This window comes from Heterodontus francisci, chromosome 8 (genome assembly GCF_036365525.1).
Source record: "Heterodontus francisci isolate sHetFra1 chromosome 8, sHetFra1.hap1, whole genome shotgun sequence".
Lineage (NCBI taxonomy): Eukaryota > Metazoa > Chordata > Chondrichthyes > Heterodontiformes > Heterodontidae > Heterodontus > Heterodontus francisci.
Window position 1 is genome coordinate 80,778,944 of NC_090378.1, and position 26,142 is coordinate 80,805,085.

The 26,142-nt window shown below is 41.8% G+C and overlaps 1 protein-coding gene across 9 annotated transcripts in view; it reads left to right on the plus strand.

Annotated features, from left to right (window-relative positions):
- The first annotated feature begins 20,489 nt into the window (after nt 1-20,489).
- Nucleotides 20,490-26,142, plus strand: part of LOC137372946 (KN motif and ankyrin repeat domain-containing protein 1-like) — a 137,988-nt gene continuing 132,335 nt past the window's right edge. For 6 of the 9 annotated variants that reach the window (XM_068037498.1, XM_068037494.1, XM_068037488.1 and 3 more), the window contains exon 1: nt 20,490-20,687. The gene's annotated coding sequence lies outside the window, so the exon portion shown is untranslated. Of the gene's footprint in view, nt 20,688-23,317; nt 23,356-24,045; nt 24,153-26,142 lie in introns of those variants that run through there. The other 3 variants (XM_068037486.1, XM_068037487.1, XM_068037491.1) reach the window with 2 other exon arrangements.

A 26,142-nucleotide genomic window follows, 5' to 3' on the forward strand; every position in this document is an offset into this window, starting at 1 on the left:
TGGTGGAAGGAGTGAATGTTTGTAGATGGGGTGCCAATCAAGTGGGCTGCTCTGTCCTGGATTGTGTTGAGCTTCTTGAGTGTTGTTGGAGCTGCACCCATCCAGGCAAGTGGAGAGTATTCCATCACACTTCTGACTTGTGCCTTGTAGATGGTGGACAGGCTTTGGGGAGTCAAGAGGTGAGTTACTCGCTGCAGGATTCCTAGCCTCTGACCTGCTCTTGTAGCCACAATATTTATATGGCTACTTCAGTTCAGTTTCCGGTCAATGGTAACCCCCAGGATGTTGATCGTGGAGGATTCAGCAATCATAATGCCATTGAATGTCAAGGGCAGATGGTTAGATTCTTTCTTGTTGGAGATGGTCATTGCCTGGCACTGTGTGGCACAAATGTTACTTGCCACTTATCAGTGCAAGCCTGGATATTGTCCAGGTCTTGCTGCTTTTCTACATGGACTGCTTCAGTATCTGAGGAGTCGCGAATGGTGCTGAACATTGTGCAATCATCAGCGAACATCCCCACTTCTGACCTTATGATTGAAGGAAGGTCATTGATGAAGCAGCTGAAGATGGTTGGTCCTAGGATACTACCCTGAGGAACTCCTGCAGTGATGTCCTGGAGCTGAGATGATTGACCACCGAGAACCACAACCATCTTCCTTTGTGTTAGGAATGACTCCAACCAGCAAAGAGTTTTCTCCTTGATTCCCATTGACTCCAGTTTTGCTAGGGCTCCTTGATGCCATGCTCGATCAAACACTGCCTTGATGTCAAGGGCAGTGACTCTCAACCTACCTGTTGAGTTCAGCTCTTTTGCCCATGTTTGAGCCAAGGCTGTTGTGAGCAGTTCTGGGCACCACACCTTCGGAAGGATATATTAGCTTTGGAGAGAGTGCAGTGTAGATTTACTAGAATTTTTTTTTAAATCATTCATAGGATATGAATGTCACAGACAAGACAAGCATTTATTGCCTATCACTAATTGCCCTTGAGAAGGTGGTGCTGAGCCACCTTCTTGAATCGCTCCAACCCTTATGGTGTCAGTACACCCACAGCACTTTTATCTGTAGCATTTTGATACAACTGAACAACTTGCTACTCCATTTCAGAGGACAGTTAAAAGACAACCACATTGCTGTGGATCTGGAATCACATGTAGGCCAGACCAGGTAAGGATAGCAAATTTCCTCCCCTAAAGGACATTAGTGAACCAGGTGGTTTTTATGACAATCTAGTAGTTTCATGATCATTATTAATGCAACTGGTATTTTATTCCAGATTTATTAATTAATTCTATTTAAATTCCCCCAGTTGTATTGGGGGAATTTGAACTCAAATCTCAAGAGCATTAGTCCAGACTTCTGAATCACTAGTCAAGCAACATTACCACTATGCTACCATCCTAATACCTGGACTCCTGGAGTTAAATTACAAGGCGAGATTGCATAACCCAAGGTTGTATTCCCTGAAATTTAGAAATTAAGGGGTGATTTGATCAAAGTTTTCAACATATTACAGGGAACTGATAGGGTTCCTATTTCAATTGGTTGGGGGTTGGTGGGGGGGTGGGGTGCGGGTCTAAGGCCAAGGAGCATGGTCTAAAAATTAGAGTCATGCTTTTCAGGTGTGAAGTTAGGAAACACTTCTTCACAAACAAGGTGGTAGAAGTTTGGAACTCTCTTCCACATCCAGCAATTGATGTAAGGTCAATCGTTAATTTTAACTCTGAGATTGATAGATTTTTGTTAATCAAAGATATTAAGGGATAAAGGGCAAGACTGGAGTTAAGTCACAGATCAACCATGATTTCATGAAATGGTAGAACAGGCTTGAGGGGCAAACTGGCCTACTCCTGTTTCTATGTTCCTATAACTAACTCTGCACAAACTGATGTTGTGTTAAAAGGCAGATGAAAGAATAAACATCCCGGCAGTATAAATGAAGCCAAGAAGGGCCGGATCGATGAGGTAAGTGCCTTTATTGCACTGCTTATGTGCCAGGTGGAGCAGAGCGTTTTCCCCAGGCCCAACAAGCTTACCTCCACACAATTGGACCCCCATGGTCAGCCAATCATTGCCCCCTCCTCCATCCCCCATGTCTGTATCCACCCCCATAATGTTAGACCCACTCCCCGTCTCCCTGCAATTTCAGACTGACCTGACACCTGCTCCTCAGCTGTTTTCCTGTTGCTTTCAAACCTGTTGAAAAGTTTTTTAAACCATCCTGATGTTCTTCCCCCCTACTCTCTTCCTATCTCCGGGTAAATAGAAAGTCATACTCTCACTGGACAGTTGGGAAACATACGTGCACAGTTACACTGCCCAGGAAGTTGCTGAATATCCACCCCCTCACCATTCCATGAAACATAGCAAGACCAGAGAAAAGATACTTTCTTAAACCCTTTGAGTCACTCCATTTTCGCTGTCAACATGCAGCACATATGAAACTGAAATTGGCACGACTTACAAAATAGCATCAGATGTGTGCAGAATAGGCTTGAAATGGGATTTTGCAGTTATTTTCTTAATGGGATGTTAAGTGTTATGACCGAGGCAGGAGAAGTGTACTGTCTTTCTCTAGTTCCACTTCTCCACAGGGCACAACATATATTTAAATGTGTACCCAGTTACCGATAACGGTCAATCATAGACTCGACTCTTTATCCCAGAATAAAATACACCAACCAGGTTCTTTAATAAATAACAAAATTATCAATTTATTATAAAACAAGGCTAATCCAATAAAGATGCAAAGCATTAATACACAGTTTGAAATATGAATGCAAATAGATAGTCCCTTCTAGATACCCAACCCAAATGCACACACACACACACACACACACCCATTAGATAAAAAATAAAGACATTTTCTCTGCAGAGGTCTTTTACAAAAAAAATGAAAAAAGAATACTTTGGCCAAATACTAGCTAATTCTTGAAGGAGAAGGAGAAAATATGGAATGATATCTGTTCTCCCTTTATTGTGGCATCCCAAATACACCTAGACTGCTGACACTGGGATCTTTCTGGAACAGTTCTTTTCAGGTGGTGTTGAGAATTAATCTGGCAGTCTTTCCAGGAGAAATGCGTCATCAGGGGTTTCAACTATCACTCTGGATTCGCAGGGTCTTTTCAAAGAGGTGGAGAAAGATGAGCTAGGTGTTTCTTTCAGCAGGCTACAAACCCAACTACCTTCAAAACAGTCCACACCCTAACAGTAAGTCAAAACTTCCTGACGATCATAAACCTTGACATGGCACTTCTCTGTAAACAACTCCCCTGGCCACCAAGGTTCCTGTTGTTTATTTAGCTTAAGGCATGTGGTATCCAGTAAAGTTGTTTTTAAACACAAAACTCAAGTGCCTTCCCAGTGACCCTTTTAAAAAAAAACACATCCATGGAATCTTTTCAGTTTTCCAAATGAACTAATATCATAATCGTTAACACAAGTCCTCAAAATATTTCAAGAACAGAGCACCTTAATAACATAAAATAATTATAATTATGGTGTGGAAGACTATTTCAATTTATCCATCCAGAGAGATGCTAATGTTGTAGCCTCCACTTGTTTATTAAATGATTCCAGGGGTTGGTGCCTCTATTACTCAATCTGGAAGTTTATTCTACATGTTAATCAATCTTTGTGTGAAGAGGATATAACTGATATAACTTTAAGTTAGGTTAAATGTGTATCCCCTGCTTCTGGGACACAGTAGATGCAGGCAAAATCTCTACCTACTGAATTCATGTTGACTGCTGTCAACTGGATTATTGTACAGACGATCCTCATGTTTGCTCCTGATAATTAATTCCATTATTTAACATGGAATGGAAGTAAGACTAACGGGTCTGTAGGTGCCTATGTCTGTTCTGTCACTCTTCGTGAATATAGACACCATGTTAACCTCTTTTGAATCCATAGATATCTTTCCAATGTCCAATAACTTCCAGACAATGATTATCAGTTACTCACAAAGCTCTTTCCTAGTCTCTGACAGCATTCTGTGATAAATACTATCTATCACTGGGAATTTGTTTGTTTTGAGACCTTTTAGCCTGTCTAAGACTTCCATATAATTTATATCAATGTAATTGATTTTACTTGGGATGTATTTGTTTGGGGACGGCATGTTGCTATGTTTTCTCTGGTAAATACTTGGAGGAAATAGTCATTTAGAATATTTGCTATTTTGTGCTCAACCTCCTTTGGTGACTATTTGCATGTTTTATTGTTTTCATCGCTGGCCATACTCTGTCTGTTGTGACACTGAAAGAATTTTTTGTTGTTATGGTTAGCCTTAGCAGTTATATTTATTACCAGATCTCTCTTTGTCCCTCTGATCATATTTTTAACATGTTGCTGCATTTTCTAACATTAATTGCAGTGATTCCATTCTCCTTTCTCTTTGAATGATTTACATTGGCTTTTTTCCTCTTTATATCACTTTTAATCCATTTAGCATCATGTTTGTTTATCTGAACTTGTTGGTTTTAGGAATGCATTTATTCTGCATGCTCAGTGTTCTACCTTTACAGGTGTTCCAATTGTCTTCCACTGAGATGTTGGTGAGCAATCTTTCACAATCCATTTATTTTAGTTCTCTTATTTCATTGACTTTAGATTACACCTGAATTAGAATGGTCTGCACTCAGTTCCAAATGTCTTTCCTCCCACCCCTTCAAAATATTTGAATTTTGGTCTGGTTCTGATTTGGGGTGGGCTTCGGAGTTGTTGTTTAGACCTGGTGAGAAGATTTAGGAAGTGAAGCATTGTCTGAATTTCAAATGATGACATCTTCGAATTTGAATATAAAACCAGTAGTTTCTAAAACTGTAGGAATGTCTTTAGTTCCTTTAATCCCTCGCGGGGTTGGCAGGTCGGTGTGGTGGGGAGGGGGCGGGGGGAGATCCAGATGGTTCCTAATAGTTTTCCAGATTATCACTGTTTCTGAGCCAATTTCTAATTATATCTATTTCCTGCCTCTGCTGTAAGCAACTTTTCTTCTGAGCCCTGTGTAAGCTGCTTAACATTTTTACTTCTATCTGTTTTATAGTTTGGATAATATGGCAGCATATTACAATAGATGCCAGTGGGAAGTTATTACCTGTGAAATTCAACTTTGAAAAAGTACCAGATTCAAGCATTAGCTCATCTTTAGTGTCATCTTGTTAATCAAGAGTTGGAATTGTTGCTGACAAGTTTTGGTTAGTTTAGAGGTCATATTGAAATATAATGATTCTAGTATGGTGGGTGGCATTTGGAAGTTATTTAGCTTGGGAAGTACATTTTTTTCACTTGGGGAGTTGGAACTTTCATCTAACTCCTCAGCTGCTTCCGTTGGCTGCTAAACAGATGTAGAAAAGAACAAAGACTATATTTTCTTTTTAGTTTTTTTCTGAAAAGTAAGACTTTTTCATTATAAGGTGTTTTTTCCCATTCCCAATTCTTGCAGTGCTCCCATGCCATGAAACACGACCAGCCAAGAGGAAATTTAGTTGTGTAATTGGTCATTTTGAGATGCATGAGATTGCTCTGGATAGTTCTTCCTTCCTCTCAAATTTTCCTTTTTGTCCGCACTTGGCCAGTCCTTCGCACCATCCCACGGCAGTGTGTAGAGGATTATACGCAAAATGCCATGCCCACTCTGCACACTACATCATTTCCAGTGCACCAGATAGCCTGAAACAAAGATCATTTCCTAATTCACTCTATCCTTGGAGTAAGCTAAAACATCACAATCTTCAGATTTAATACTACAGTCCCCTATAAGTTAAATACCAAACAACCACACAGGTCAACAAAGGTGACTTCTGCAGTTTTCTTTGAAAAGAGAATGTGATACTCCTCAGCCAGCATGCTTCACACTGCAAACTATTTTCAACATCCTACTAACCCATTTTTTGAATCGCCTTTGACAATAGCTGGTTTGTTGGTAAGAAGACTTGAAATGTTAAAGTTCATTTTGCAAATTAAGAGTAGTTGTTGTGACACTGGCACAGTAGAAATATTGAGAATAAGCCTTTCATTTTATAAAATATAGAACAATAGGAACTTAATTTAATTTTATATAAACGCTAATATTTAAAATACCAGTGCTGGAAAAAACTATTGATCTATAGGTATACAGGTGCATTTACAAGAATTATTTATTTCTGAACAGCATCGCATATGAAGAAATATTAAACAAATAGGCACTTGGTAGTATAGAACTTGAGCATTGCTGAAAAAGAGCCACGCTATTGAAGATTTTCATCTTGCACTCATCTGGACAGATGCAAGAATGCCAAATTTCAAAGGGATCAACAATTTATTTGGATTTGCAATGTGGCTCACTTACACTTGCTAGAAGCTATATATGTTCATATGCAGGGACCTATCCTCTGCAGGCAAAAGGAACATGTCCAGGTGTTGCACCTTTTTTGAATTAAACAAAAGCGTGGGGGACAATAGTTCCCTGGTGCATTCTCCATGGCAACTCCTTGACCAGAGTCAACTTGCCAACCAATCAGCCCCCTTTTCTCATGCAGTATATATTGTTGCTCCTCTTGAAATTTGGCATTCTTGCATCAGTCCTGATGAGTGCAAGACAAAAAGCTTCGACTGCATGTCTCTTTTTTTCAGCAATACTCAAATATTAGACAATACTGCCAGTGGGAAACTTGACTATTAGATGGAAAAGTTGAGTTTTGCATGGAATTAGTGTGAGACAGAAACAGTTGTGTTTACTGTTGTAAATATCTGTCTAATAGGCAATACCTTCTTTGCACCTCTAGCACTCTTATCTCTCTATTTTATTGACATTGCTGTGTTCACTGCTCCTCCAAGCTTTCTTATGCCTTATAAATTCTAAACATGTGAACCTTACAGACTTGCACTTTCTGCATCTACCATGCATTGAAACGTAGATTCTTCATACCATCTCCTGTTCTAATTCATGTTTCCCCAATTATCAAACTCCTACTTTCCACTTACATGCATCAACAGTCTTTCAACCAAATTTCTGCTGATGTTATCTCCAAAACCCAAGACATGAGTATTTTAATTTTTCATCTATAACAAAACCATAGGACATATTATTCATATTTATTGTAAATTTGTGTAAAATGTGATTCTTTTTTGTAACACTAAATTTTGTGCAAGTGCTATGCATATTATTCAAGCAATTAAAGCAAATGTGTTGCTTTGATTCTACCTGCCTGAATCCAAAGAGAAGAGGTTGCTGTTATAACGTTCGTTGTCACACAAGTCCTCGAGGCAGCAATCGTGCCAGGGTTGTCAGCCGCTGACCCTGCTGAACTTCCATATTCTGGATAATGTGCCCTTATTAACCTGCCAACACCAAATGACTGCACCACTAAGGGGCACAATTTGGAAAAGTGCCAACACCAGGGCATGAGGAGCAGTATAACCCCACCTCACCAACTTAAACAATAGCTAATCTACACAGCCCGCTTTTAAACCATTAATTTCACCCTTTGTCGTTGAAGGTCCAGGCATTGATCTGGACCCAGAATCCCAGGTGGTTAATCACAGCTGCCAGTGGTTTGACCAGACATAGCTTTGCCAACTATGCACCAGGTCACACTGAAGACCCGAAGCAATGGTACCCCTGAAATAGGGAGACCCCTCGTCCTGCCCCATTTCCTCATGGCAATGGCTGTTCTTGGGGTGGTCAGAGGCTCTGGCCTCAACAGGTCATTGAGCAAACTTTACAGCAAGGTGGGAAGTGTATGCGGGCCCCGGCTTAGTTTTCAGCAGTTATGGTAGACTCCCAGTGAGGTCATAGTGGGACTGCACTAGAACAGACAAATGTAGGGGGCCTTTAAATTCAGTGGCTCATTTTTTAAAACATTTTTTTTACTCCTAGCACTGAGGAATTCTTTCATTCTTACCATGATGTATCTATGATTGCCAATTGGCTGCTTTTGCAGTGGACATCAACCTTTCTTATCCTGGTTCATGCTAATCATACCAGGATTGGAAAATCAGCAGGCATGGAGACCTTTGAACCCACAGCATAGCACAGTGTGGATTGTAGCTTCTGCATGTGTGTTGAGGAGGAAATCCGTGTTGCATGATGGAGCCAGTTCAATGGCTCACAAATCAATTTACTTTATAGCCTCTGTGTAATCAGTACATTTGGTGGCTGGAAGAAGTCAGTGGATATGAACTGGAGGAATAAATTGGTGACGATGCAAGACGCCTAGGTTCAGTAAGCATTCATCAAGGGTCTTAAATCAGGATTAGATTTTCAGCTTGAATTTTGGGAATTGCCAAATTTTACTGGCATCAATACAGAAATCTGAAAAAGACTGAATCCTAATCGCGAGTGTGTATCAAGTATCAAACACAATGCAATTCTGGGCTGTCACCTCTCCCAGGACATGGCTTTTGGGGTGGGGTGTATGTATTGTGATGCACAATATTGCAGTTGTGTGGGACAGGTTGGATGGACCAGTGGGTCTTTTTCTAGCCTTAATTATCATATGTTCATATGCTCATATTAGAAGATAACAGACTTCATCATCTCTCTATCTAATTACGAGATCTGCGTGAGTTGTTTGTCCAAAGTGAGAAAATCAGGGATAGGGATTGTAATTCCTACTAGTTTGGGTCATTCTGTGCGGACTTCCACCTCATGCCCCTCCCCGCAAACCCCAACACCGAGTCGTCCTGCTACTACAGCAGAAGCACACCTTCTAATTATCATTATCATTTTTGCTGGTCTGAATTTGGTTGGCTCCTGACTACTATTGGTGCTTGTTTGACAAATCAGATAGTACATTTTTCTCAGGAGTCTATAGGCAAACAGCTTTCCACCAGCTGTCCAAGTATGGTAAGTTTATGTTCCTTTGCATGTTACTATGACATTAGAAAAGATGATACAATTGTTTTTTCTGCAAAATGTTTAGTCATTTATCTCAGATGAGGTTTTTTTAGTTTTAATTTTTTTTAATTGTTGATTTTATTGACTTTAATAGCACAGCTTGCTGAGGGCTTAACATAGTTACCAACCGCTTTCTGTCCAACTAGTTGGCTTTCTCTGCCCCCATTTGCACCAGTGACTGAGAAGTAGCTGATTTCCAGCCACCAGTGTGAACAAAGTGAACAGGGACTGGAAACGATTGGTTAATATACACACCAATCACGAGACAAATGGCATAGCAGTATCACTCCCTGCCACCATGGGATGTTGAGGGGATTCGGTGCTTTGTGTTTATGCTTACAAAGCCACTTTGCTCATCATTGGCATCAGTGGCATTGGTGAATTTGCAGTCTGATCGCTTGCCTTATTTGTAGGCTTTTTTCCTTCCGTTTCAATGAGGCTATTCCAAGCTCCCTCGCCCCTATTGATGCTGCTTTGCAACTGGTTGCTGAAACTGTCATTTCAAAATGAATTAATATAAAGTTGTGTGTAGGAGCAGTATAGATGGACCTCCCTTCTGATGTCCTTCCCTCAGTAGTACAATACCTCCTGCCATGACTGAGTGCCAAATTCAGGGGCTCATGGGTGGGAACTAATGTCCGTAACTCTTTGGCTCATTGTATTAGCCTGTTAGCTCACTCCGTCTCTGCAGCACTCATTGAAAACAGGAAATATAGTAACCAGACATCCCAGTATGTCATACGCAAGGCCTTTGAGTTTCAGTTTTCACAGAAAACAAGCTTAATTGCGTAACATGATCCAAAATATAAAAATCCTAAAATCGGGAGTTTAACTTAATCAGTAGCCTTGCAGTTGTGGCCTTGATCACAAGCCTTTCTCAGGGCTCTTATTCACTTGTGCGTTGTCTTTTGAATCATCAGCTTTTCTGAGGTTTGTAGATTGGCATGTGTGAATATCATAGTTTCAATCCGACAACACATCCTACTGTACCAATGTAGTATTTTCATTTCTCATGCCAGCCTTCCTGTTGCTTTTGAGTGACATTGTCAGTTTGTGAATTTGTAGGTAGTTATGTGCATGGGACATTGTTTAAGATAGCCCAAGCTCACTTCACGTAGGATCTTCAGAGGCAGAAGAGAGGGAGACACTCTATTAGTCTGGGCTGTGTCTGATTTCAGTTTCTGACCGTGAAAGGACAATATTCTTCCTGAGTGCACCAAGCAGTGCCTCCACATGACAGATCATTTTTATTTAATCACTCAGCTGTAGGACTCTCGCCTTTGAGTCAGAAAGTTGTGGGTTTACATCCTACTCCAAAGACTTGAGCATACAATTTAGGCCGACATTTCAGTGTAATACTAAGGGAGTGCTGCAATTTTGAAAATGTTGTCTTTCAGATGAGCTATTAAACCAAGACCCCAACTGCCCTTTCAGGCAGGTGTAAAAGATTCCATGGCATAATTTTGAAGTGCAGGGAGGTACTCTCCTCACTTTTTTTTATAGCCAATATTAATCCCTCAATCAACATTACTAAAAACAGATTATCTGATGATTCTCACACTTCTGTTTGTGGGACCTAGATATGTGCAAATTAACTGCTGTGTTTCCTACATTACAACTTATACTTAACATATTATACAACTACACTTCAAAGTACTTCATTGGCTGTAAAGTACTTTGGGATGTCTTTGGCCTTGCCAACTGCTACATAAATGCAACTCTTTCTTTCTTTGTCATTATCTAACAACTCTGACAAATATGTAAATTGAGCAACAGTGAACACCGAGACAGCATGCTTACATTCTCCTCTGGATCTGATCACTTAATTAGCCTTGGATACTTATTATACAAAATGGAAGCCTGAGATTTTTTTCTTTGATTAAAGAAAATTTATTGTGGATGAGTCTTGTAACCAGATTGTTTGAGGCTCATAAAGTGTTCCTTCTTGCCAAAGGGAAGTAAATGGTCCTCAGTAGAACAGCATGAATCAGTAATGAAGCAACTCTTTGAACTTCCAGTACTACATGTTAAGTCTATGGTTGTAATATGTGTGTAAAGCTAAAGTAAGATGGCTTTGTGCTATTTTTTCTATTATTTCACACCTGAATTATGATGCATCAATGTAAGTATAAATAGTTTTGCATCAGCACAAAGGGCTGGATTTCCAGGCAGTTTTGGGGCATCAGTCTTGGTAAAATGAGGCAATAAAGCCTACGGCTTCAACAGTACCAGTTTTAAAAACTGCTCCTGAATTCTTCGTGAATAGGGCCATTGCCCTTTAATGACCCCTGCTTGGAACTTGACTCACTGGATTTAGCTTGGGTCAGGTGGGCGTGGCCAACTTTACTGCTCAGTTTCCCCAACATATGTCCCAATCTGACCCAAATTAAAACTGCTACTATGTAAGTGGCAATAAGCGCAGCTGAGTGTAACTGGAAGATATTGCATTCTGTTTGCTGTGGCTGTAGGTCAGTGTTAGTTTAAACTGTTTGGTACTTTGCAGGCTTTGTCAGGACTTTTGCTGGTAGTTTTAGTCAATCTGTAGAATGTACAGGTTTGCACTATGGATATGGATTTCTCAGTGGGAGTCCCTCTATTCCTATGTTTTGAAGGAGGATACGATATTGCAGAAGATAGATTGAAGGCAAGTTGTGTTTACTCTCCATAATAATAATAACCAAAATGTGGCCAAAAATCTATCCATCCTACCTACAACTACTTTTTAACACTGTGTCTACCTTTTGTGCCAGCTAATGTACTTGCTTGAGATCCTAGTCCACAACCTCTGTTAGGTGCTCTCTCAGTAAGGCAAGGTTCTGCAGTGGGTGGCTGCGATGGTTCACCTGGTGTCTTAGAGGCCTGAGGTGACTGTTGTCTCAGTGAAGTTGCTGTCCTGGGGTACCAGCTCTAGGAACCTTTCTCTTACAGTGTCAAGGGGTGTCTGGATCATGTCTGAAGCTCCCTGGTGTGCAGGCATTGGAGGGCATTTTAAGGAAGCATGCTCAATGCTAATCTCTATAAAGGTAACGACATCGGTGAACATTCCTTGCATCTAGAGGTGCAAATGGTCAGTCTCATTAAAGACTGAATAGTCTCATTCAGGTCTTGGAAACCCTGACCACGTGAGATGTTCAGGCTGACCCTCAAGGCATCTATTGAAGCCGGTAAGTCTGGAAGCCACCAAAATTATTAGTGTCTCCTTCTGGCATCGTACTGCTGCATAAACCTCCTCGTCTGTCATTCTCTCAAGGGTAATTTGGCATATCATGAGAAAACTTGCAATGTGTTGCCAATACGTCTATTGAAGTCACCCCACTTCTCTGTTACCTCAAACATAAGTATGGAAACTATCACTACTGCCTGCATACAAAATTTATGCTCACTAATCATTCCTCTTTTGAAGACTGGGCCCCTAGGATCTAATCCCTTAGGCTCCTCAGCCAAGGGCAATTGTTTCTCTACTCTTCATGGTAAAACTGCACTTGCATTCGCAGGTCCTCATTCTCACTAGTGCTCAATACTTCACCCAGTGAAAATTCTTCTGACTCACTAAATACATCCTCACACATAAGTGTCTCTAGACTGGTTGTGGAGTAGGTGAGATACCATGACAGATTTTGTATGAACAAAGCAGGAGTGACTGGTCTCTATCACCGTGTATCCCATATGATGTAAAACACAAAAAAGCTTGATCAAGCTTCACACACAGTGACAATTTCCCTTGAAGCAATTGCAGCTGAATGAAAGAGTATTGCAATATTTTGAGAAAGCACATAAAGCTGCTACTGCATTTGATGAATCTTGCCAAATCTTTCTTGCTAGCTCACCTCCAATTTTATTGTCTTTCACAGCCTCTCAATTGTCTGCCCTTTATCTAGCTATCTCTTTGTGGCAACTCAGCGTTTTCAGTACTGGTGTTCCTCCCCATTTGTTGGTTATGCATGACCTTTTCCTTTGCAGGAAGAGAACTCGATGTTAAAGCTGAGTACACAAAACTTCTTTTTTCCCCATGTGAATGCTTGCATCCCATGATGAAGAGTAGTAGCATTGTCCCTTTAAATGAACAGTCCTTCAGGACTAGTACAGCACCTTGTGGAGTTGACAAGAGTGGTTGTGAGTTAAGATGGTGCTTGAGTGTTTTTAGAGATTTCCCTTTGTGTAAGTCAGTTTCCCTGAAACCCAAGAGCATGAGAGTTGAGGAGCCTCAATCATTAGTACGGGATGTGGACTGGGGAAAATGCCCGACCTACTTTGACCCTGTGAGGTCATTGAACTTTTCCTGAACTGTTTGGCAATTCTTAGGGTGATGGCAATTCCAATAACTGCTTTGACATCCTCCCTCCGTACTACCTGAACCTACTATCTTATGGGCTTCTGGCCCTCTTTACCCAGGATACGATCCCTTTTAGATCTTACTTCAATCAGTTAAACCTCTATAGATGTATCTGTGAATCTGACAGCCCTTCTTTCTGCTCCTTCAGACATATTTCCATGAGTGACTCCTGCTCTGTAAAAAATTATGTCCATCCTTTAAGAGTGCATCATTGTATTTTCTCTCTCCTAGTGATGATAATAGATGGTATTTCTCTTCCTAGCCCATCCACATATATTACTCACACTCCAGGAGGAAACTTAAGCAGGTCAGTGGTGCTCACATGGGCATGCTGCTAACCCACCAAGAGGAGGGAAAATCCAATCCAAACTACGCATAATCTAACCTATGGCACACGATCAGGCTGACTTCATCAGAAATGTTTTTCAGTATATCTGGATACTAATAACATCAAGGGATATAGGGATAGTGCAGGAAAGTGGCATTGAGGTAGATTATCAGCCATGATCTAATTGAATGGAGGAGTAGGCGCGACAGGCTGAATGCCTACTCCTGTTCCTATGTTTCTATATCTCAAATTTGCTAAACATGTATGCCTTTGTTCAGGAGTTGCCTTGCAACAAGCAGTAAACTATTTGCTCTAAGATGAATTTTGAGAGCAGCTCATGTCATTAAACAAATAATCTCATTGGGCTTTTTTCTTAGCTGATCTTGGCAGAGAGCTTCAAAAACAGCAGGACTCAAGCCCAATATTTACTCCGTGGAGCTACTGCGATATTGAGCGCGGCGGCTCATTTACATGGCCAGGGCGGACCACCGGCCCCGATGACATGGAAGGGACAGGCACTCCATCCCCGGCAATGGAGTCTGGCACCCGGCACCACAGCACAGGCGCCGGCGCCATTTTTAAAGGGCTTCCAGCCCTTCATTTTAATTTAAATGTTTAAAGTTACAGGACCTACAAAATTAATGAAAAATTTATTAAAATTTTCAATCTCCTCTCCCACCCTCCCCCAAATGACTGAACAATTTATTAATTGCCCTTTCCCCTGAAAAAACTTACCTCGCAATCCTGACCTTCCCCCCCCCGCCCCAAAGTTTATTACCTTTTACCTTCAACCCCTTCCCACCATCCCCTCCACCAATTGCATTAGTTTTCCTCACTCCCCTCCCCCCCCAAAACTTACCCTGTCCCAACCAGTGTTCTGCCTCGGATGTTCGAATGGAGGTCCAAAGGCGCAGGAGCTCCAGCAACCAGCTGGAATATTGCAGTGGGATGACTAGGGGGATGAGGTAAGTATTTATTCATTTATTTAAATGCATTAACATATTTTAATGATGTTCCTGTCGTCAAGCAGCAGGGTGTGAGGGTGAGGGGGGTGGTGCCACGAGGCCTTGCTGCCACCAGTAATATGGGGTGGGGCCTTCCTGGCATCGAGGTCCGTGGCGGGCCTCGCCCAGAGGTATTTTCCAGGCCCCCCCCCCCCGTCACAACCCCGATGTCAGGGGGGGCTGGTAAAACTCAGTCCATTGTCTTCTAACCACAGCAAAAATGAAGTAAATTAACCCAAGGTCCTATATATATGGCAGAATCACTGCTTATTTTTGTGTGTATTCACCCTGCAATGGAGGGCACATAGCCTCATATTTTCTTCCTGTAGTCCTGCCATCAGTAATGATCTGATTCCTGCTGCCACCATCACCTCCCCTGACACCACTCCACCACCACCCTCAGCCGAGTGCATTGAAGCCAGATTCAGCACCCTTACTACCACCATGACTGATATCACATAACATGGGACTTTCCTGGTCCACACCAGGCAGTACATTTACCAAATGTCTCATTCGGGAATGATTGTGTTTCAATGCATCCTGCCACAAAATAATGGTACTTGAGATATCTGTAGCTTTAGCTTAGAATTATATGAAATTGTTTTTTCAAACACTTGGTAAGTACTATAAAATATATGTTTTAATGGCACATGCCCATTTATTCCCTGTTTCTTTGAAACCCACTAAGTAGAGAATAAAAATTTATACACCGGAGCAATATAATGCAACTGCGATTCAGATCCGATGTTGGTGTAATTATTGCCATGTTGCTTGTGGAATTTCCCAATCTCTGTCAGGTGATGATACAATCTCAGTGTCAATATCAACCGAGTCAGCAGGCCATTAAACTATTTCCTGTTCTGTAACAGAAGAGAGGCAACCACAAGGCAGAAGGCCAATAAACCATGCAAGAACTCCTTCATAGCAGCTACATTATAATATCCAAAGCCACGATGGCAGCATTCTGAGCTTGCAAAGCAGCAGTCTGAGCTTCCACTACAGCACTCAGACCGTTGATGAATGCTGTTTGCACTGCAGTGCAAGTTGAGACATTGGCCTTCAGATGCTGCATCATGGTGAGTTCCAGAGGCATGCTGATAGCAGTGACCACCCGTTCCATGTTGGAAAGGATGAGCTCCAAGCTCTACGTAAAGCCCTGTACCAAGTTAATGCTGGCCTCCTCCATGCTCCTTGACATTGCGCGCAGGCTTTCTAGTAGGCTTTCCAGTATACCAAGCATTTGCTTATGTACACCCATCAGCCTTCTTCTGTAGCATGCCCATCAAAGTCCTCATCAAAGTCCTCCTATGCAGCAGAACTAGTGTGTGACCTTGACCTCCAGCAAGCTGGCACCTGCGCTAACCTTTCAATCTACCCTGGCTCCTGTGAACTTGTGCCTGGTGTCTCACCACATGCAGTTCCATCCTTTATCCTAGCCTCTAAGATACTCATAGGGTCATTGTCTGAGCTTGTAGCTGCAAGTGTAGGATTGAGTGACAGTTGTCTCTTCATTTTCATTATCTTTTTCCGCTTCCTCCACTGATTGGGAAGGTTCCAGTTCTTGGGTATCTAAAATAAAAAAGGGACATGGGTTGGGTTGTGGTAAAGGGAAAGGAGAAAGTAAAAAGTGTGTGTTTACACCATCTGCAGCGTGTGAGTCAGAAGGGATTGTGTGATGAAGGAGAAGTGGGATAACAGGACGATTAGGAATGTAGATATCCTCATCATCGATATGCCTACCTCCACCAGTAACCAGAGCTTCAGCGATGCCCCTTCGAAGATGGCCAGCACTGTCTCCTCCATGTGGTTATAATATGCAGGCATGCTTGTCCTCCTCCAGTTCTTTCCAGTTGCCTGATGTTATGTGCTAGCTTCTCCTGCAAGAAAGAAGGAAGTGCATCAATGAGTGTCCTGCAATATGTTTGGGTGATGTGGCTGTCATGGTTGAATAGCTGCCTGTATGTGTGAGTTGTGAATTGTGAGTGCGAGGCTTGCAACAGTACTCAGTGTGATATGATGATGCAAAGTATATGAATTGAAGGGTTGAGTAGTGATTGATCGAAATTGTTGGGTGATGTGGGTGTAGTGCATTGAGTAGTGGATGAGGCTAATGGTACAGTCGATAGGCTATGCCATTTGAAGATGAACTCGCTCAACTTGACAACTTGTGTCAGATTGTTAAATCTCTTCCTATGCTGCATCCATGTTCTTGGAGCTACATTCTTGGCACTGATTTCCGCTATTACTTCATGCCACTGCCTCCTAAGCATTTGTCTGGATGGCCTCCTGCGGATACAGTAGGCTTGATTTTCAATCTGGGGTCGGGAATCTGATGCCCTGATAATTTCCAGGTCCCAACCCTGCACCGCGTTTGCGTCACTCACAGATATAAGCATGTACAAATGCCCTAAGTGAGTTGGTTGCGAGCTCGGCACTGAGCTCTGCGGAAGCACAATCATCAAAGACAGACAGCAGCTATGATGGGGCCTGCCGCTGCCTTGCAGACTAAAGAAGGAGGGCCAGCCTCACAATACAGAGATGTGGTCAAACAGCCAATTAAAAGGTACTGAACCTGATTTGGCACAAAAACCTTTAGTACCAAAATTTTTCTTCAGAGAAAACATTTGATGGCACCCCACTTTGCAATCAATAGCTCTGCCCTATCGTGCACCACACTGTTCGGATTTAGCAATCTGCAATTTGAAATTGCCTTCATGCCCTCTCCAGCCTATTAACCAGCTCCTCAAGGAGCTCAATGGCAGTTAATTGGAGATGAGTGGGTTCCCGGCTCCCGCCCGCCGCCTACCCATAATGCATCCCGGAGGGGTCGGGATGCTGACAAGCCATCCTGGAGCACTATTTCAAAGCATGCCCGCTCCCATTCATTCCCCCACAGGTGATTGAAAATTCTGGCCAATTTTTCTCTCCTTTCCACCTCTTGCTCCCAGTCCTTCAGTGCATTGTCAGAAAACTTTGGTGTTCAATCTATTGCATGTTCAGTCATTCCTCAAAGCATCACCGCCCAGATTCACTTTTGCAAAAAATCCCACCACTCCACAGCCATAATGAACCTCCCTTTTAAGAGATGCAGTCTGTCATTAAGTAGCACTAGTCACTCATGATATTGGGCTCCCTGCTGATGCATACACCCAATGAACATGGTGGGTAGTGCTGGGTCCATGCAGCAATCATTTAAAACCGTTGGGAGCACCAATTTAACATGTGGCCTGCAATGCAATGATCGGGTGCAGGTTGTTCACGTGTCATGATCCCTGTCCCAGTTTTCAGTGGTTATCTATTTTAACCCCTCATAAGGGTAGACTTTACTATTTGAGTTCCTCCTGGGTAATAGCTGTGTGTACTTGAGGTATTTTGTGCCTTTAATAGGACATCTGCACACAAGTTTCCTATCTTGCATGTACTACATGGACTGGATACACTCCTGATGCAGTACTGCCGCCTGGCAGGGCAGGCATGTAGCTGCAGGCTTCAGCTGCCTGCAACTCTGCTGCTTGTTGCTCGCACCAGAGAGCAGCAACCAGAGGGCCCCAAAGTCTTGAGGGCTAACCAAATCAGCCCTCCCCTGTTGTAAAAGCTGTCTTTAGTTTCACTGCTTTTCTCATTTGTGGGCGCATAGCACTCCATGATATTCATTTTGAAGTAATGTGTCTGGAACCTTGCACACAGCTGCTGTTGATGGGTTCCTAATCCCAAAGGGCATATTAAGCTGCCTCACCAAAGATGAGTGTAACACCTTTCTTACCACCTTCTGGCATTCCTCAGTACCAGTATGGGTTTCTTCTCCTTTACAATCTGTGTGGAATTGGCTCCAGCCCAACGAATTGATAGAGTTGTTGATTATCTTATATTTACCATTTGCTAGTTTACCAGCTGGAAGCATAATTCGCACATTCCAATAACTATTCCAAAGCTTTGAGTAAACCATAACCCTGTTCCCAAGATCTTCAAGACAGCAGCTTTCTGCTGTTACAGGATTTAGCTGTTGTCTATTCTACAATCCTCCAGGAAACCCTCAGATTCAGGTTTCAAAAATGATGCCTTCTATTTCCGTCCTCACACTCTTCCCCTCGCACTCTCCCTATGTACTGTCCCTTTCACACTTTCCCATCGAGAAGGGGGAATGACCTGCGATTGGGAGGACTGTATGGAGGCTGGAGATTGGGAGAGCTGGTGTTGTGGAGGCTGAAAGCTTCCTTCAGGGGCTGCAGGGGGGTGGGGGGGAGGCGCACCCCTACTCCTTCTGGCTCACAAGGAGTGCAAAAGCAACCACCTTGGGGAGCTAGCAGCTCACTGCCGAGTGTCCTGAGCCCTGGAAAACCTGAGTAACAGCAGTTAACTTCAAATTGGATTCCCAATTCAGCTGTAGGAGCCTGATTTAAATATGTAAATAACTCAGACACCCCAATATCCACGGCTGTAAAAACAGCAGCAAGCACGTACAAGGTGGGATGCTGTAACGTTCCATGCATTTCACTTTTTAATCCCAACTCCGACCCTCTCCTGCCTATGTGGAGGGGGCATTGTGGGGGGTGGTGGTTAATATTGAGGTCATTGTAACAGAGTGTCCAACAAGTATCTGGAAATCAGAGTAGTGACTGAAGAAGCAGGATCCTATCCACCAATGAACTGTTCACAAATTATTTTCCCTCCTGTTACTGATTGGATCTCCCCTTCAGTGTATCACTCTGACCACACTATTCTCCCCGGCTTCTAGCAATCAGCTTCTTCACACAAGGGCATTCTTCAAACCAGCATTCTAGGTTCTTGTGAATTTTCTGAGACTTGAAAGTATTTGTGTATTCTCTTGAAGGCTCTGTTGATAAAGAAACTGCCCAGCAAGAATATGAAATATCAGACAAGGAAGCTACTTGGGCTGATTCCTGATGTGTACTGGGGTAGCTCCCCTCATCTGGTATAGTGCAGATGGGTCATGTAAACTATATCTCAGCCAGTGAACATTTTCAGGAGAAGATGGGAGAGAAAGTTTGAGATTAATATACTTTTTAAGAAGGTATTCATGAATTAATGTAACCACAGTGAGATGATAAATATGGTCCAGAAAAGCATTTTGTCAGAGTCTGCAACTACATTGTGGCAGTTAAAATGAATGGGAAATGATGGCATAACAATTTACACTGATAACTGTTGACAGAAATGTATGACCAAAAACTGCGAGAACAGGAACTAAGGTTTGTGGACAAGAAATGCATGTCCTATGCAAGATCTTTCATAATCTATAGATGTATGCTATTTGAACCTATAAATGTCTAAGAATCAATGCTGAAATGCCAGTTACTCGTTAGGCTACAACTGGCACGACTTCAAATACTACTGGTTTGTGGTAATCACTATTCCTTTAGTATCAATTAGTTTGACAAGCACATTGGGTAGTGGATATTGGAAGATGCCAATCCACCTTCAGAATCAAAGGTTAATATCGCAGGTACCAGAGAACTCCATCCAATTTTATCAGTTACATATCTTACAAATAGAAGCGCTGTCAAGGAGAATAAAATCAATCGAGTCTAATGTTTTGCATTTGTACAAAGATACAGCTAATTTTTGCTTTGTTTTGGTGGGGAATTTTTGAGCAGTACTTGCCAGTGAAGCAACACTCATTTCTTTCAGTTGCAAGCACATACTCAGTTTTCATAACATGTAGACAAACTCATAAGGAGTGCCATTTGTTTTTACAGTTGGTGACTTAGGGTGATAGTCCATTGCAATACGTTAGATATAAGTTGATATTTTAGTAAAGTACTGCAATGGAGAGTGTATGGTTAATCAGTATCATTGAACAAGTAGTAACTGGCATTTCAATAGTTAAGGAACAAATAATCCATGATGAATGTTAAAATAGGCATGCGGTGTCAGTGTTCGTCGGGGGTGTGTTCATAAGACCATTTTTCACAGAGCAGATACTTGCAAACTAACCAGAGTTATCCTGTTGACTTTAGCATATGTTGAACTATCCCCTTATGGAGTAGCATCCTACATTCTGATGGTATCAGTAGAATAAGTGAAACTATACTGTTTCGATTAAGAACATTTCACTTCTGGAGCTTTCACAGAACTGACTTCTCTAGTGTAGGAAATATTTGTCGAAACTTTCAAGGTAAGGCAAATTAGTGTTTTGTGGGTGTCATGTTAGAATTGTACTTATTTTGTGATACATTCGGTTATGTTTATTGTTGAGATCTGAAATGTATATTCATGTAGCATAAATGGTCCTTTTAATTGCAGCAATTGAGAGATGGTTAATTCCTTATATATTTTACATCTACAAAACATTGTATGACTTCTTGTAACCTTCATTTAGCAAATATTATTAACCAATGTTGGATAAATGTAGCCATTACTGCAATTTTAAAACGTATGTCTGCAATGGTTTACACAAATTCCAACTTTGTTTGTGTGAGGCAGAGCTTCAGTGGCTCAGATGTAGAATAAGTTACTAATTAATTTGTCTTGAAGGCAAATTCCTCTACTTTTATGAGAAGATGTATTTGAAAAAGCTCATTGTATAGAAAGTATAGAAAGCCATAACCTCTGGGAAGAAGGTCTCTTTGTATCACAGGGAACTATAGCTCTGTATACAACGTGGCTGCTTTGGACCAAGTCCAAATCTACTCCACTTTGTAGCGAAGAATTGAATGTAAACAGACTGATTAAGTCTGTCTTCAATGAGAACAAATAATAAATTGTTTGTGGCGTTGGGCTAGATGCAAATTAATTCCCACAATTAGACCAAAGAAACCCACTTAAATCTTAAATACAAATTCCAGAGTTGCTAAACCCACACTTCATCTCATATGGTATTTGCATCAATATCAATGCATGCTGAATGTTTGTGTGTGTGTTTAGCAGTGAGAGGGCTGAGAACTAGACTACAACAAACATGAGCTTCTTTTCATTCCAATTCTGGGAATTCCATGTCTTTATGATGTTAAATCTGTTTTCCATAACCTGGCAGCAACTCATTGATGGTGGGCTCCTGGAAGCTGTATTAAAAGAAGAACAGAGCTGTATTCTTCCGAGAATGAACGAAGGGTGTCCTTCATTCTTAAAGAGAATTATAGTGTAGGGAATAAAAGCAGAAAATGCTGGAAATGCTCAGCAAGTCAGGCAGCACCTTTTGTTTATTCTTTCATGGGATGTGGACGTTGCTAAAAGCCAGCATTTGTTGCCCTTTGAACTGAGTTGCTTGCTTGGCCATTTCAGAGTCAACCACATTGCTGTGGATCTGGAGTCACATGTTGGTCAGACCAGGTAAGGATGGCATTTTCCATCCCTAAAGGACATTAGTGAACCAGATGTTTTTTTTCATGGCACCATTACTAGACTAGCTTTCAATTCTAGATTTGTATTAATTAATTGAATTTAAATTCCACCAGCTGCCACAGTGAGATTTAAACCCATACACTAGGACATTAGTCTGGACCTCTGGATTACTAGTCCAGTGGCATTACCACTACACCACCATCTCCCCTTCTCATTAGAATGTCTTCAACCTGAAATGTTAGCTCTGTTTTTCGCTCCGCTGATGCTGCCTGTCCTGCATTTGCAGCACTTTCTGTTTTTATTTCAGATTTCCAGCATCCACAATATTTTGCTTTTGTTCAAGTGTAGGGGAAATACTTTCAATATCGAGTCCTCCCCACCAAGCCTCACAATCTGTGCAATACTGAAAAACAGAGAAAAGACTAACTTCAATTTTCATTTTCAGTCTCATGGAGAGCCGATATTTTATGTCGCTGTGACTCTATAGCTCAAGTCTGCTGATGTCAACAATAGGATATCTGGGAGTGGTTCTAGAGGGATCCCAGAGATTAGTATCTGCTACCAGGGAGGATATCAATGAAGAAGTAATCAGACCACTTCATACATCTGAGTACATAGCAGTACCTAGGGAATGCTGGCTTTTCCCATTCAATATCTAGCCCAATCCTATTTGCTGACGTCTGGGATTTGCCAAGGAAGATCCATTTCTGTTCAATGTCTCTCTGGTGTGAGGAAGACCCGAATTGATGGGCCCATGCTACAAGCTAATTCTTTTTTTAAAGTATTGTTTTACTTTCATCCTACATCAATGTGGACAATGTAAATTCATTTTATTGTTGCAGCAACGTGGTGAGGGGTGTGGGTGGTTCTCATTGTTCGACTCCCGTCTGACTGCAGCAAGTGTTTTTTGTCATTAGGGTTTAAAATCTTTGTGTTTTATTTGTCAAATAAACAGACACCGACAGGTTTTCTTGCAGGTTTAAAACAGGAGATTAATTGTTTACTGAACAATATGCCTTATTCTGCAACACCACTCACGCACACATTCACTCTCACAAACACTCTCAAGAGAAGATAGATAGAAAAGTACAGGGTAAGAGGTGTTCAGAGTTCAGGTTGTAAAAGTCTATAGTTTCAGGAATAACCTGTGGGATCCACCTGAGAAGGTGAATTTTTAAAATTGCAGGCCTGTTTGCTAGTTGTCTGGTTTTCGTTGGGCTGGTGCAGTCTTTTGGCAGTTCACATTGGGCTGAAGATGGTGCTGATATGTTAGGTCAATTCTCACCAGTAGAAAAGTCATTTTTGCAAAGGCACTCTCTTGTCTCTGTTGTAGTTAACTTCTAGCTTGTCTCAACAGGGGTCAACTGTGTTGGCTGGAAATGATCTCTCCCTCTCAGCCTTGTTGGAAGTCAAGATGGCTTTTTGTTGCACTGTGAGGCTGAGGAGAGACCAGACTGATCTTGTTGTCTCCAGTCCTGTCCTGAAAACAATTATCTTTTAAGGTGAATATTGTTTCAAGGGTTGGCTTTGCCCATGTGACTTCATGTTTCAGACCTAGCTGGGCTGTATAATGGCCTTGATGATGGCCCCATTCTGAGGAGATGAGGGTGGTACACACTCCATTGTAATGGAGGTTATTTGGAGACATAAGTCTGCGAAAGGTCTTGTCTTGATAGTGTTCAAGTATAGCTGACATCCAGATGTGACTGTTGCATTTCCATGTAGACAGGGCTTAATTGGTTTTCAGTCTTAGTAGACACAGATGTGGATTTGAAGGCAAGATGCTGAGGGTCATGTGTTTTGTCTTCCATTGTGTTGACAGCACACTGTCCACTTTTTGAAAGAAAAGGCAATTTTTGTAACTCTTCAGGGTGGTTCTTGTAGTCTCAGTCACTGCACTTTATGTGATCATCATATTATGTTCTGATGTTACATGCCTATCAAGTCCAGCAATTAATTGAATTGCAATAAATTGGTTATTGGCATATGTGGAATGTGTCTCATGCTCTCAATATACTCTGATACAGGAGCAAACCAATATTAGGAACAGGAGTAGGCCATTCAGCCCCTCATGCCTGTTTTGTAGTTCAATTAATTCATGGCTGAACTGTATCTCAACTCTTTTATCCACCATTCATCCATATCCCTTAATATCCTTACATAGCATTAATCTATCAATCTCCATTTTGAAGTTTTCAGCTGACCTAGCCTCAACAACATTTTGACCAAGAAATTTCCAGATTTCCACAACCCTTTGTGTGATGGCAGGAAAATAAGCACAAGATCAGTATTGTATCAGGTAAAAATTAATTGCAGTATTTATTTCTGAAATTAAATATAATGAAGCATAAGAAATAGGTAGTAGTTATTTAGATAATATCATGCTGCACTCACTACTTTAATGTCTGGTAAAGAGATAATGTTTCATTTTTCAACTTCTCTTGGACATCACCACTGATACCAGAGAAGATCTTCGATAGACAGATACAGCAGAAGTTGCCTTATGCCTTTCAAAAATGTCTCCAAACTTCCACTTCCACTTCTTTGGTGAAGTAAAAACTGATCTTTTGCAGAATTACAGGTGGACCTCTATAATTGGCAAAGATCAAATCCTCTTAAATCTTAGAATTGCAGATCAAAGTAACAAAGATGTAATCACTCCTAATATTACACTAAAATGAATGCAATGTTACACAGCACAATATGAAGGGCTTGTAAAATATAGATAGGAACTACACCAGGACCATGCATTTGTTTTCTCAGCTACAGCCTCCCAGTCATGTTGTGTACAACTTTACATTTCCCTATCTTCTTCATTGAATGCCAGATGGAAGAATGAGCCAGCTAATTGGTTTACAGATTAAAGTCTTACTGCCATTTTAAAGAATAGCATCCATTTGAACCCTTGTTACAACAAAATTTAATAAACAGAAACCTAACAGGGCAAGAAATATAAATATTTATTGTGCTCCATAAGGTGAAATGAATAATCTTGTCACGTTGGCTTCTTCAGTGGCTTATCTATGAGTAGTTAAATCATGCAAATGAGGGAGGTCCCATGTTGGGCTCCTGGAGCCGGATTTTCAAAACGGGGTCTGGAACCTGACACCTGGATAATTTCCATGTCCCGGCTCTGTTCCTCAACTGCGTCACTCAAGCAATGCTGTTTTGAAATGGGCAGGAGGCGAGCTCAGAGCTGCCTGCAGAGCGCGAGCGACAAAGGCAGACTGAAGCCACCATGGGGTCTGCTGCTGCCTTGACAAAGAAAGCAGGCAGCTCCCTAGAGGGCCAGCAGCATAAAACAACAAGACGGTGTACAAACATCCAAATCTAAGATAATGGCCATGAACCGTCACAAAATCCCTGAGAGCATTGTAATTTTTAACCTGGAAAGAAATCTATTCCTTTGCCCCGCTGTGAACCTGCCAGCTGTGCACTAACGTGCACCAGATGTGTTCAGGTTCGCCGAAATCCAAATTAAAAATTTCAGTCCCGACCTCCCCGGCCCCTTAACAAGCTCCTTCAGGAGCTTAATGGGCCAGTAATTGGTGGCGAGTGGGTTCCCTGTTCCCTACCCAACTTCCTCACTTTAAAAATGGTAATCTGTCCTGGAGGCGTCGGGATCTAGAGATGCCCACTAGACGTTGATATTTAAATCATGTCCGCGCCTGTTCCCGACCCTGTCAGCATTTGCTCAGATTGTTGATCTCAGTCTGGGCAGCCAGAAGGATGCTGCAGTTTATCTCAGGGCTCCCAGATTGGGGAGGGGATAATCACTTTTTTTTCCTCAAAAATATACTTTATTCATAAAAATCTGTAAAAAATACATTACAAAACAGTTCAAAAAAGCGCTAAGTTGACGTTCCAATAAGTGCGATGGAAATCAGTTTTCTTCAATATAGGAGTGAGCTGCCTCACAACCCTTCCATTCCATTTTACATGCCATGTACATTTTACAGCTAAACCATATTTGGTGTATACAGCCCGAGGGGTTTTCCATGGGTCCAGCCCCTCAGCTCACTTTGGTGGGAGGACCTTAGACAGTGGTCTTTCCCCAGTGAGCCTTTGCAACAGCTGCCCCAAGCTTTAGTGCGTCCCTCAGCACGTAGTCCTGGACTTTGGAATGTGCCAGTCTGCAACACTCGGTCCTGGACAACTCTTTGCGCTGGAAGACCAGCAAGTTTCGGCCAGACCAAAGAGCGTCTTTCACCGAATTGATGGTCCTCCAGCAGCAGTTGATGTTTATCTCGGTGTGCGTCCCTGGGAACAGCCCGTAGAGCACAGACTCC